A 12,381-nucleotide genomic window follows, 5' to 3' on the forward strand; every position below is an offset into this window, starting at 1 on the left:
TTTTTATTAATGAAGTGAATGTCTGTAAAATGTTTTGTAGATAAGTCGGTTTATTTTGGTTGTCACTGAACTGCTCGCCAAAGGGCGGGGCTAATTGTAGCGAGGCTTTAAAACAATTCTAATAAAGTATTTAAAATATTTCGAATGAAGTGAAGCAATAATAGAGTAGTTAAATCCTGACTTTTATTGCTTACAGCGGAGCAATACACTGCTTCCTTTGGACTGACTGTTGTAATGTTCGAGGACTTCAGATGCAGATTCATAAGCAATGCATCATGGGAACTGTTTTACTTTTTTAAGAAAATAGCCGACAGCACGGGTTTTAGTGTAATTAAGTTAGTAATGCTTTAGCGGTCCTCTTATATTGTTGTTTTTTTACCCTAGAATGTTTGTTTAACGGTTTGTGGTAAATTTAACACCATGATGGTAAACAGTGTGTGTGGTGGTGCAGTCGCTAAGCGATAGTGCAGCAATTCATACTTACCTGGCAGGGGAGATACCATGATCAAGAAGGTGGTTCACCCAGGGTGAGGCTCAACCATTGCACTCTCGGTTGTGCTGACCCCTGCGAATTCCCCAAATGTGGGAATCTCGACTGCATAATTTCTGGTAGTGGGGGACTGCGTTCGCGCTCTCCCCTGATATTCATTGTACTAAAGTTAGAGCTTATTATTCCATCTTCAAATGTAGAAGAAGCAAAACAGTGCTTACAGTTAGATTACAGTAGTTTATATTATTGTGTGGTTGTTTATTAGCAAGGTTTGTGGATGTACAATGTATAAGCTGCATGTTATGCAGTGCATAATGTTTGCAAATAGCTGTGCTGACAGATTATTATAACTAGTAATGACGAGATGAAGCCCTCCAGCCGGTTGTTTCAGAAAAGGGTTCATTTCTCGAGGCTTCATTTGCACACAAACCCCTCTACTGGCCAAAGAATGTAAGACGAGCAGATGTGTTAGTAGTTATTTTACTAGTACGGAATGTGATCCTCTCAACTGTCTTGACCTACTGTAGGTTGGGCATGGGAATTATATATGATTTTCACTAAACTATGTATTTTTCTATTGTGAGCACAAGTTAAAAGCCCATTTAAACCATCTGTTGTTGTCTCCTTCTATCAACATGCTTGTGTTTGTTTGTAAATAGTGTGTATTAGATTTTCGTGCCTGTTACATTTTGATCAATGCTCCATGGTAGTAGCACACATATCAAAGTGACCCTCCTCCTTTACATTACATAACTTCTGGCAATGTTACTAAGAAGATGAAATAATAATTATAAGGCATAGGTGCTTACTGGCTGTGAGTCTGGCAGGATGTGATAACTTTCACACTGAAAAAAGGAAAGAAGAGAAGGGCAACTGGTGGTTATGGGATAGGGAGGCGGGCAATACTCTCTATTCATTTATATTTAAATATAATATGTGATTCCTTGGGCTTTATATATGATATTAATATTAATATATACTGTGTATATATAAGCCCAAAAAAAAATAATTTAAATAAAATAATTTTTTGTTTTGGCACAGATATTTATAAAACAAGACAGGGAGCACAAAAAAACACAGCAAAAGACCTACAGTATACTCACTCATTATCTGTACGCTTTATCCTGTCTTCAGGGTCACGGGGACCTGGGGCTTCATGTACAAAGACTTGCGTACGGACAAAGCTGTAAATGTGTGTACGCAGTAAAAAAATCTGATGTATAAAACACTGCGTACGCGGAATCCCACGCATGTTCTCTTTGTACATCTGAATTAACGTGAAATTGAGCGCATGAGCGCAAAACTCCTTCCTGCCTCCTCCTCCGTATAAATATGTTAATGACTTCACTTTGGCAAAACCAAACAAGAAGAGAAACTTCACAGAATGTGAATTGGAGGTGCTCCTATCGGAGGTAGACCGGAGAAAAACTGTGTTATTTGCAAGTTTGTCCTCCGGAATTAATAACAAAATAAAAAAATAAAAAACTTAGCTGGAATAATATCTTTAAATACATCACTCACCAAGAAGCCACCCATCGCGCACCCTGCCACCCTGGAGCCTCATCCCAACCATGCTGTTTGTGAGGATGAATGAATCATGGGTTGTCCCAGGCCACCTTGCCACAATATTTTTTAGGCGCATTTGAGCATCACATATTATTTGCACATTTATTAATTGGAAATGTTTCTGATTCACGTATGCAAATTTCTCTTCAGATGGCGCCTTTATAGCAGTGTGCGTGCAGTTGATCGCTCCGATTAAATTAGGAAAACCGCCGATCGCTGCAAATTGCGCTTTAATGTTTAGCTGGTCAACTGCATGGTATGGAAACCTTATATAAGCTACCTGCTAGACATGCGGATGATCCCGTCCTATACAGCTGGCATTGCATGGCTCAAAAACGGTTGGTTTAACCCCGAGCAGTCTGCCAGTTCCCTTTGGAAAGAACCAGTTGCCAGGAAACCAATCGTTGTCAGCACCTGTAAGGGAACGGGTAATGCGGGGCTCCTTCCTGTCTCTCTTTCCAAATTTGGACCCAACTCAGCACAGAGCTCCAAGAGGATAGCTCTTGAAAATCTGAAACAGCTAATAAGCCAGTCATCATCGTGGGCCAGAAAATTACTGTGATCCCTAAAAACGCGTCCCTTCGGATTCGGCCATTGACAATGTCCTCTAATAAGGCCAACACTGCCATTGCCATAGACTAAGGGTTGTATACATTTGCAAATGCTTTTATATGTTCTAAATCACATAATTGGTAGAAAAATATTAATATCAACGCACACAAACGCACACAAGAAATACACGTACGCCAGACATGAAGTTGGCGTGGAAGAATGCACATTGTTACGTTAATTTCACTGTTAGTAAATCCGACTGTGAGCGTGAAAACTGGCGTAAGCAAAGTTTTTGTGCGTAAGCAGCGTTGATACATGAGGCCCCTGGAGCCTATCCCAGGAGACTTAGGGCACGAGGCAGGGTACATCCTGGCCAGGGTGACATTCCATTGCAGGCGCAGACACATACACACACTACGGGCAATTAGGGAACGCCAGTTAGCCTAATCTGCATATCTTTGGACTGTGGAAGGAAACCAGAGTATGGGAAGAACATGCAAACTCCATGCACACAGAGACAGGAATCGGGCCTGGCAGGGAATCGAACCCGGACCCTGGAGGTGCAAGGCGACAGTGCTAACCGCTACACCGTTCCGCCAAGAGCTACAATACTAAAGAAAATATACATTGGGAATTACATTCCAAGGACCTAGGAAAAAAACAAACAAACAAAAATAACGTGCTTGGGCTTTATATCCGTCAATACATGGCGGCAAGATTCAAACCACTTCCTGAATTCCCAATTGCAGCGAGGTTTCAAAGTCATTCATGATTCGGTTGCCGTAAACAATACAAGCCTTGAAACGCGCTTCACTAAATAGTTCCTGAATATCTGGACACACGCCTCATAGCATCGGCACAGTATGTCCCATCACTAATTATAATATTTATGTAATTAGTTGAATGTCCACTGTGATTATTATTATATTATTTTTTTTACACGTGTAAGGTTGCTGTTCATCTACAGATCTAATGCAGGGAAGAAATGCTTAGTACTAATGAATATGCCTTTGCGTTCTTAGTATTAGTTTTCAAAATCTTTTTCTTGTCCCTATGATTAGGCAAAGGAAGGAATTAATTAATTAATAAACAAATGAGTGTATTTGGGTAAGTCTGAATAAAGAGCAGGATATTGTATCTGTAAAGGATCTAGATACGGTTTATTTTGTTTGGCTTGTGTCTCTTGTAAAGTACTTTTTCTGTGCATAAACAGCAGATTCTCTCACTTAATTATAAAGTAGATACTGGAAGATCACTTAATTTTATTAATTATTTTATTCCTATATTGTGTTAAAGAAATTCCAACAATACTTTTATTACAATACACAAACCCATACATACACTACCAGTCAAAGTTTTGAACATGCCTTCAAATTCCATGGACTTTCCTGATTTTTATTTTTTTCTACATTGTACACCTGTGGCCAGAAGTTTTGAGAAAAGGGGAATTGCAGAGGTCTTGAAAAACAAGAGTCAATACTGCAAATACTAAATATTTGCATAAACCTACTGTAATTGTCAATTAAAGCCTTCAACACTTAGAGAATGCTTGTAATTATACTTTCATATACCGTAGTAACATCTGACAAAAAAAGAATTAAAAATACTGAGACAGCAGACTTGTGTAAATTATTATTTGTCATTTTCAAAACTTTTGGCCATTGCTATAAAACAATACTGATGGTCTCAATATTAAATAATCTCCCTTGAACAGTTGTATCTGCTACAGTACTTGTGCTCTGTAAAGCCTTCATAATAGCTCTAATCTGAGGTGCTGTTAATTTGTGATTTTTGACTTCACTTTAACAAACCGTTCTATCAGTGCAGCAAACGCCTCAGATAAGAAGAGTCACAACTGTGAAGTGATTATAAATCTTTGCATGCCATGCTGCAGGCTCAGGAGGTCTCTGTTTTAGGGAAAAAATGTCTATTCAGCATCACTTTGTTGCAGCTAAGTGCTAGCTTACAGTAGCTGGGTTTACATGGAGCCTGATATTCCACTAATAATGCCTCAATCGTAATAAAGCTGCATCATGTAAACAAGTCCGTCATAACAGTCTGAGCCAATCCGGCCTGATCGGGATTAATTTGAGAGGGGTGGTGTAAACCATTTGATAACCTATCCAGTAGGTTAATATTAGCCATGTAAACAGTTAATCTCTTGTAATAAATATATATTTAATTAAGTAATGTTGAGTTTTTGGGAAGGAAAGCTTTGCTTACATTGCTGATTGGTAACCTCTGTACCTGAGAACAACTCAACACCTGTCTCTATAAAAGTGGACTTTTATCGCTGAGGGGATAAAGGAAGGGCTGAGGAAGGAGGCTTGATTGGCTCACCACAGGCCTGGACTGACCATAGGGCAGACCGGGCAATGCCCGCCGGGCTGATGCACATTTTTGGGCTGGGGCTGTCAGTCATAATTTAATATTTAAAAAAAAGTTTATTAGGCCAATTTATTTATTACCGCAACGGTAGAGTATCTGAGACACGAATCGCGGCTTATTGGTTGACTGTCTTAAAGGACATTGAGCTAGTCCAATGAAATCTCAGGCCACGCCCTGCCTCCCTCCTGGCCAGCCCGCATCTCCCCTTGACAAAATCTGCTATTTAGCGTTTGACCAGAGTTTGAGATGAGTCCGTCTATAACAATAGATAAACAAGAAAAAGAGAGAAAAAAGCAAGGGGATGCAGAAAAGCTGTGGGAGAAAAGACGCAAAAGCCTACAAGTGGAAGCAGCAAAATGTGCGAAAATCACAAAAATGTTTGCCACCACCACACGTTCAATTGCATCTGCTGGTGTAGGGCCATCAACAACTAGCAACAGTGCAGAGGCAGTCCAGAGTGCTCAGGCTGCCGGCGCGGCACAAGGGAGTGTAGAACAGATTAATGTCAATGTTAGTTACACAGATGAAGAAGGAGTAGCTATTAAAATTGTTTCGGAGGAGGACGAGGTGGTGAGAGACGTGACCCAGCAGGGACAGATTGAGGAAGGCTTCAGAATAGCTACGAGTTCGGTAAAAAGTAGCCGAAATGTTGGCAGAGTGAAGGGAGGAACATTTATGAAGGGAAGACGGAGGGCTTTTTTGTTGTGTGTGTGTGTGTGTGTGTGTGTGTGTGTGTGTGTGTGTGTGTGTGTGTGTGTGTGTCACTCGTGCATTTGAGTGTTTGTTGACAACCTGCACCACTAGCCTACCTAGCTGCTACTCGCAAATGAACCGTCTGCCAATTAGGCTCAGCTACAGTGCCATCCACATCAAATTAACGAGTGGTCTTACGTCTGTCACAATTGGTCGAAATTGTTGTCAATCTTCACGCAGTACAACAAATAAACCCACAGAGTTATATAAATGACATCGGATTTCCAGGTAGACACACGTAGGCCTACACACACGCAGAATGATGATATCCCATGGAATTAATAATGAAAATGTTAAGTTGCCTATATCTTCACTGAATAGTAAGCTATCTGGAGGATTTGTAGGCTAACACTGTGCAAATGCTCAAATTATTGCAGTCAGACTTAAAAACATGTAATAGTAGACTATGAGTTTTGTGCAGAACTTTATCCTTGCTAGGTTGGAGGTCACGTGTGTGTGTGTGTATGTGTGTGTGTGTGTGTGAGAGAGAGAGAATTGCTAATAAAAGACTGTATAATATCATTCATAACGAAGATGGCAGGAGTTATCATTAAAAAAAATAATAATATGGGAGAAATCTAGCAGTTTTTAACACTTCACTGCAGGTAAAGCCAGTTTGTGACCCCAAAAAAAGTACAATTATTTTCTGAGTAAATGTTCAGCATGTAAAAACACCTTTACAGATCAGCAGACACACAAACAGTTCAATTAGAAATTTGAATCGAAATGATTTTATTTGGATTGAAGAAATATTTCTGATGTAAACGTAGCTACTGATTACTGATGTCTGGTTCTGTTTTGTAGGCTTATTTTAAAAGAAAAAAAGATGAAATAATGTCATGTTACAAAACTATGGTCCCCATCTACCCTGTTGAGACAGTTGTACAAAAATAATAAAGGGCATCTTTTAATTTTATATTAATAATATATATACTACCGTTTAAAAGTTTGGGTCACTTTCTAACTCTATGATCGGTCCTAATTTTTATATTTATATATATATATATATATAATGTGTGTGTGTGTGTGTGTGTGTGTGTGTGTGTATATATACAGTATACACACACACCAAGCTTAACCTACCCAACCTGAAAACGGAACTTGTTTAGCTTAAACTGACTATTTTTTTTTTATTTTGTTTATTTATTTGCCCCACAACGTTGCTGAGTCTAGACCTGACCAACTGAAGCAATCACAGATCATAACACTGCCTCCAGAGGCTTGTACAGTGGGCACTCGGTCAAAACTTATCAGACCACATTACCCTTTTCCATTGCTCCCTAGAAAATTAAAGTGTTTTTTGTGTTTGTTTCTTTACAATTAGCCTCACTAACAAATGCTTTTCTTATGGCCACACAAAGTTTTACTCCCAATCCTGAGAGTTTATCTGACAGTCTGTTTAGAAATGCTCTTATTTTCACTATTAAGCTTAACTAAGATAGCCACTGTCAATTTTTATTGATACAACCAATAAATTGTGTTTAAATTATCTACCTTCACAGTTTCCCATTGATATATTTCCTTTTTTTTCTGACCGTATTTCGTTTTCTTTGCTCGATGGCCATTCTGACTTTTTATTAAATAAATTAATAAATATTGGAATGAAATGAAGAAGAGAGAATTATGTATAACGAAGGCAAATTTACTTTATCACAATATTTTTTTCTAGCTTTAACCGAAATCTAATTAAAAGTAATGGTCTTATGGGAATTCTTCCTGCCCCTGTTTACATAATGTAAGGTTATTGCTAAACCATCTCTCCGTCAATCATAATTTGACCTCAACAACTGAAGGGCATTTAAAAACATGACCCGTAATGGGACGTAAATGTTTTGTAATGCATGTGTTAATATAAGGGAATATAAATAATTCAGTGACTTAAACACTTATATAATCTATTATATTAAAATATTTATTTTAGATTGAGGGGTTGCTACAGTAGACCCTTCAGTCCACTCATCAAATGCCCTCCCATTTCATCTGGGCCACTGCAATCAGGGGATGGGGTGTGGGAATTAAACCTGGGCCTTCCACATGGTGGGCGAAGAAAACCTACCACTAAGCCACCACTGCCCAGGAAGCATTTTTATTACTGATAATTAGGTCATGGTTGACAAGTAATTTTCACATATTAAAATATAATAAAAATGTACCTTAAAATATATTCATATTAATTAAAACAATTAAAATATTTTTTTATTTTCAACAAGAAATCCTCGTAAAAAGGTTTTTACATGGAGCAGCAGTAAACGATTAACCTTTAACATTTTTTTCCTGATTTTCTCACGCAATACCACATTTGGCCACTAAGGGGCAATGTTCTATAATTCAGCTTAAGTTTAACATCTTTTTAATTTCCCCGTATTTAGTTTGCAGTGTTGGTTGTTATCGATCGAATTATTTTACTCCACTTTTAAATGTTTGGTTTAGAATGTATGTTTTAAAACAATCTGACTTTGTACTGGATGGGATTTTGTACTCTGGCCGCCGATTGGCTGGTCTGCGCATTTATTATTAATTTCTCTTCTCTTCGCTTAAAATAGACCTTTTCGCCCACTAATTATGTACCTTTAGTGTACCTTATGTATTTTTCATAATTTATACGGCATGTTTTATACAGTATTGAGAGAAATGAGCACCTGCCTTCCTCAGGATTACCGATCTGTAGAATGACTCCGTTCGTTGTTCGCTGTTTTCGGTATCGCTTCTCGGCCTTTTGGCTAAGATCAAGTGTAGTATCTGTTCTTATCAGTTTAATATCTGATACGTCCCCTACCCGGGGACCATATATTAAATTGATTTTTGGAACAGGGAGATGGAATAGGGGCTTGCTCCGTCCACTCCACGCATCGACCCGGTATTGCAGTACTTCCGGGAACGGTGCACCCCCTCTCTCTCTGTCAAAAAAAGATTATTATAGTGAATTTGTGTGGCGTCCTGCATTAGAGCTAACTGTTATAGCGATGCTTATTTGGGGATGATGTGAGTGTATAGTCGCTACCCCTTTTAACCAAACTTTGCGCATTTTATTATTAGTTTGGCTAAACAGAAATTTTCGCGATCGCGTTATTTTTAAACGACTCCTTGTTCATTTTGTTTATGTGAACTGGTTATATAACTAATTGTATACATTTAATTTATTTGTTATTAAAGTGAGGTCTGTAAAATGTAGAGAAGTTTCATTTTGGCTGAAACTGTATTTCACACCGAGGGGCGGGGCTAACTGTTGCGAGGCTTTAAAACGGTTCTAATAAAACACTCTAGTTGAAATATTTTTCCTGATTCTTATTGCTACAGCGAAGCAACACGCGTCTTCCCTTTTGACTGTCTTGGCTTGTCTGTTGTGATGTTCGAGGACATACTACGATTTCTGAAGCAGTTTCCTGGACTTGGTAGCTCTCGTAGATCCAGAAGCAATGCATCATGGGAACTGTTTCGTTGTTAAGAATATAGACGGCAGCACGGTTTTACGGGTAATAATATTAGTAATGCTTTAGCGGTCCTTTTATATTGGGGTGTTTTACACTAGGATGTTTATGTGACGGTTAGTGGTAGATTTAATCACCATGATGGTAAACGGTGTGTGTGGTGGTGCAGTCGTTGTGCGATGGTGTAACAATTCATACTTACCTGGCAGGGGAGATACCATGATCAAGAAGGTGGTTCACCCAGGGTGAGGCTCAACCATTGCACTCTCGGTTGTGTTGACCTCTGCGAATTCCCCAAATGTGGGAATCTCGACTGCATAATTTCTGGTAGTGGGGGACTGCGTTCGCGCTCTCCCCTGATATTCAGTGTACTAAAGTCAGAGTTTTCAGTTATTTCAGGTAAATAATGTTTTATTTTTTAATACCTTCTGTAGTAATAGGTGCAGTACACTGCTTTTTCCTAAGAGAGAAGTGAGGAATCTGCTGTAATGTACTTGCATGGGTCAATCATAATGAATATGACAAGCATTTCTTCTCTGAAAACACACATGATTTCATTTAAAAATGTCATACAGTTAAATTATGATGAATTTATTTTCTTTTCTATTCTACTGTATATTAAAAAAGGATGCACTCAGTACTTGGTCAGCGCTCCTTTAGCACGAATTACTGCGTCAATGTGGCATGGCATGGAGGTAATCAGCCTGTGGCATTCTAAATCTAGAATGAGGTTATTATGTAAGAAAATGTATCTTTTTGCAGTATAATTGACAATATAATTGAGATACACTGTATTTTAATGCTGCACATTTTTAAATGTGTGAAAGGGTCAAGGGACCCAGAAGTCTTAGCAACTATTGCCAGAGCAGCGTTTTATTTTACAGACATCTCAAACACTTTTGAATTACAATATGATGCAACTTAGTTATATAGTCGTAGATTATGTGTATTATACAATTTTTCTTTCTTGGCTAAAAGAAAATGTCAGCCATTTACCTCAACTCCATCACAGATACAGTACCTTGGATGCAGTACCTGCTTAATCTGACCTTTGGCAAATACAATGGCTAAAGTTTTAAATGACTGGTGAAGAATGACGTTGGCTACATCGAGTAGTAAGTATGCTGCACTAAACAATTAATTTTTTATAATTTTTCTTTCAATAAATTAATTATTATATTTTAGTCTGCTTGACCGTCACATTAAACAAAGTAGCCATCCTGACAGTAAAGCGAGGTGAAAGATCTCCTGCTGAGGTATGTGCAGCTGTTTCCACAGGCCTTCTGCCACCAATGGAGACTGGGCCACACTTCAGGCTGATCCGCAAGCTGGGCCTGACCAGGAGAGGAAAATCGCACAGGAGACGTACTGCTCCTGTGCAATTGAAGTGATGAAGGAAGATGACATCGCCACCAAGTCACTGAAACACTTCCATACATTCAACAAAGAGGTAGGTTAAAAGTGCCCATAGTAAAAATCGATTTTGATTACTGAAACTTTATATCTATATATATTTAATATAAATACATTTATTTTTAAGGCTCCTGCTTCAGCTCCTGTGTGATGCTCTGCTATTGATAGCTCACAGCACCTTAGAAAGACAAGGTATGTCAGTTAATATATGTAACATTTTAATAATTCAAAACATTACTAAACTAAGTATTAATGCATAATCTGTATCAGTATGTGGTCCAAATCATCTCCCTAGGTACACACACATAGAGGAGCTTAGCAAGATCCTTGTTGAGATTGTCAGAATTTACTCAGCGCTCTAGGGTAATGCTCTGTTTGGCCGTACAAACAGAGATTCATCTGAGTCATTGTTGGTGCAAAAGCTGAAGTTCAGCAAACGCTACTTAGCTGCCCACTCGATAGACTCCTGAAAGAACTGGCTGATGTATGGCATCATTAAACAGCTTCATCCTAATTGTGGAGGAAATGTTTCAGCATGTGCAGCATAGAGTGATGGTGGATGATGCTGAACTCAGCAAACTTGGTATTCCGATCCTGAAAATAAACTCCTAGTGCGTTACTGAGTTTATCAGAAGCAGCAGGTATCTGTTCCTCCACTTTCACCAGTGAAGTCAACTCTACTGTGGAAAAAGCAGAGCACAGTGGCACTGGACATCCGGCTACATTTAAAGTTTACATCAGAGCACTGTGTGGCCAACCCACTCAAGGCCACAAAAAGAACAGAAAAAATACCTGCTGTGAACATTTGAAGTTGTCCACAATCAAAGACCTTGCTGGACAGAAATGTGAGACTTATGTGGACTATAAAAAAGCAGTAGACATTGCCCGGACCCTCAATCCCTGTAACTTTGTATAAGCAGATATCTTCAATTGTATATACCACTGCACATATTGCTGTAACTACTTGACTTGTTTCAAAGTGGTGTTATAGAAAAATCTCCATAATTAGAACATTTTTATTGCCATTCAAAAGAAGTACCTCAAGTACTTTAAGTTATTTATTTATATTATATTTTATAGTTTCTCATTGTTGTTTTCAAAATACTTGAAAGATGAAAGTCATTCAACTGGCATTGTTCATATTACTATTAGGGGCCAGGGGTAGCTCAGTGGTTAAGGCATTGGACTACGGTTCGGAAGATCCCAGGTTCAAACCCCATAACCACCAAGTTGCCACTGTTGTGTAATGAGATAAAAATGTAAGTCGCTCTGGATAAGAGCGTCTGCCAAATGCCCAAATGTAAATGTAAATGTATTACTGCCATCAGTATTAAAATATTCACTATAAATAAGAGTTTATTATACATAATGTATACATGCATTGTTTGTTCAATATGGCTACTCAGAACTGTTCCTTGTGCACTTTTATGAGTTACATGAATGAGGACATTCCAGTGTTTGAATATGGGAATAATAAAAGTTTAAAACAATAAGAGTTATTAAACAATGTTCAAATGCTTTTCTGCTTTTATTTATTTATTTTTACTCCATAAAATATGCCATTACTTACAGATGAGGTGCTTACACTGTCCAGACATGTGAATAGGAATACAGTGGGCTGGCTGGTCGACCCACGTACTTGGGCACACAGAGGGTTTAGGGTGCTGCTGTGGAGGGGTGGCAGACTGTTAGGGCTGGACAGAACTAGAACTAAATCACATTACAAGCTGTAAAATGTACCAAAAAAAAAGAATTTCTTCAATAACTTGCTTTGTTTTACTGTCAAAACAC

The 12,381-nt window shown here is 38.4% G+C and overlaps 1 long non-coding RNA gene and 3 other non-coding genes across 4 annotated transcripts; all 4 read left to right on the forward strand.

Moving 5' to 3' along the window:
- Positions 1 to 476: 476 nt before the first annotated feature.
- Positions 477 to 641, forward strand: LOC128532378 (U1 spliceosomal RNA). The gene has a single exon (XR_008361287.1). It is a non-coding gene; the product is annotated as a U1 spliceosomal RNA (small nuclear RNA).
- Positions 642 to 8,449: 7,808 nt separating this feature from the next.
- LOC128532392 (U2 spliceosomal RNA) lies at positions 8,450 to 8,640 on the forward strand. Its single transcript, XR_008361299.1, has one exon. It is a non-coding gene; the product is annotated as a U2 spliceosomal RNA (small nuclear RNA).
- A 284-nt stretch (positions 8,641 to 8,924) lies between these two features.
- LOC128532128 (uncharacterized) lies at positions 8,925 to 11,717 on the forward strand. Its single transcript, XR_008361271.1, has 3 exons — positions 8,925 to 10,627; positions 10,718 to 10,782; positions 10,886 to 11,717. It is a non-coding gene; the product is annotated as an uncharacterized LOC128532128 (long non-coding RNA).
- Positions 9,372 to 9,536, forward strand: LOC128532382 (U1 spliceosomal RNA). The gene has a single exon (XR_008361291.1). It is a non-coding gene; the product is annotated as a U1 spliceosomal RNA (small nuclear RNA).
- Positions 11,718 to 12,381: the final 664 nt, after the last annotated feature.

This window comes from Clarias gariepinus, chromosome 10, assembly GCF_024256425.1.
Source record: "Clarias gariepinus isolate MV-2021 ecotype Netherlands chromosome 10, CGAR_prim_01v2, whole genome shotgun sequence".
Classification (NCBI taxonomy): domain Eukaryota; kingdom Metazoa; phylum Chordata; class Actinopteri; order Siluriformes; family Clariidae; genus Clarias; species Clarias gariepinus.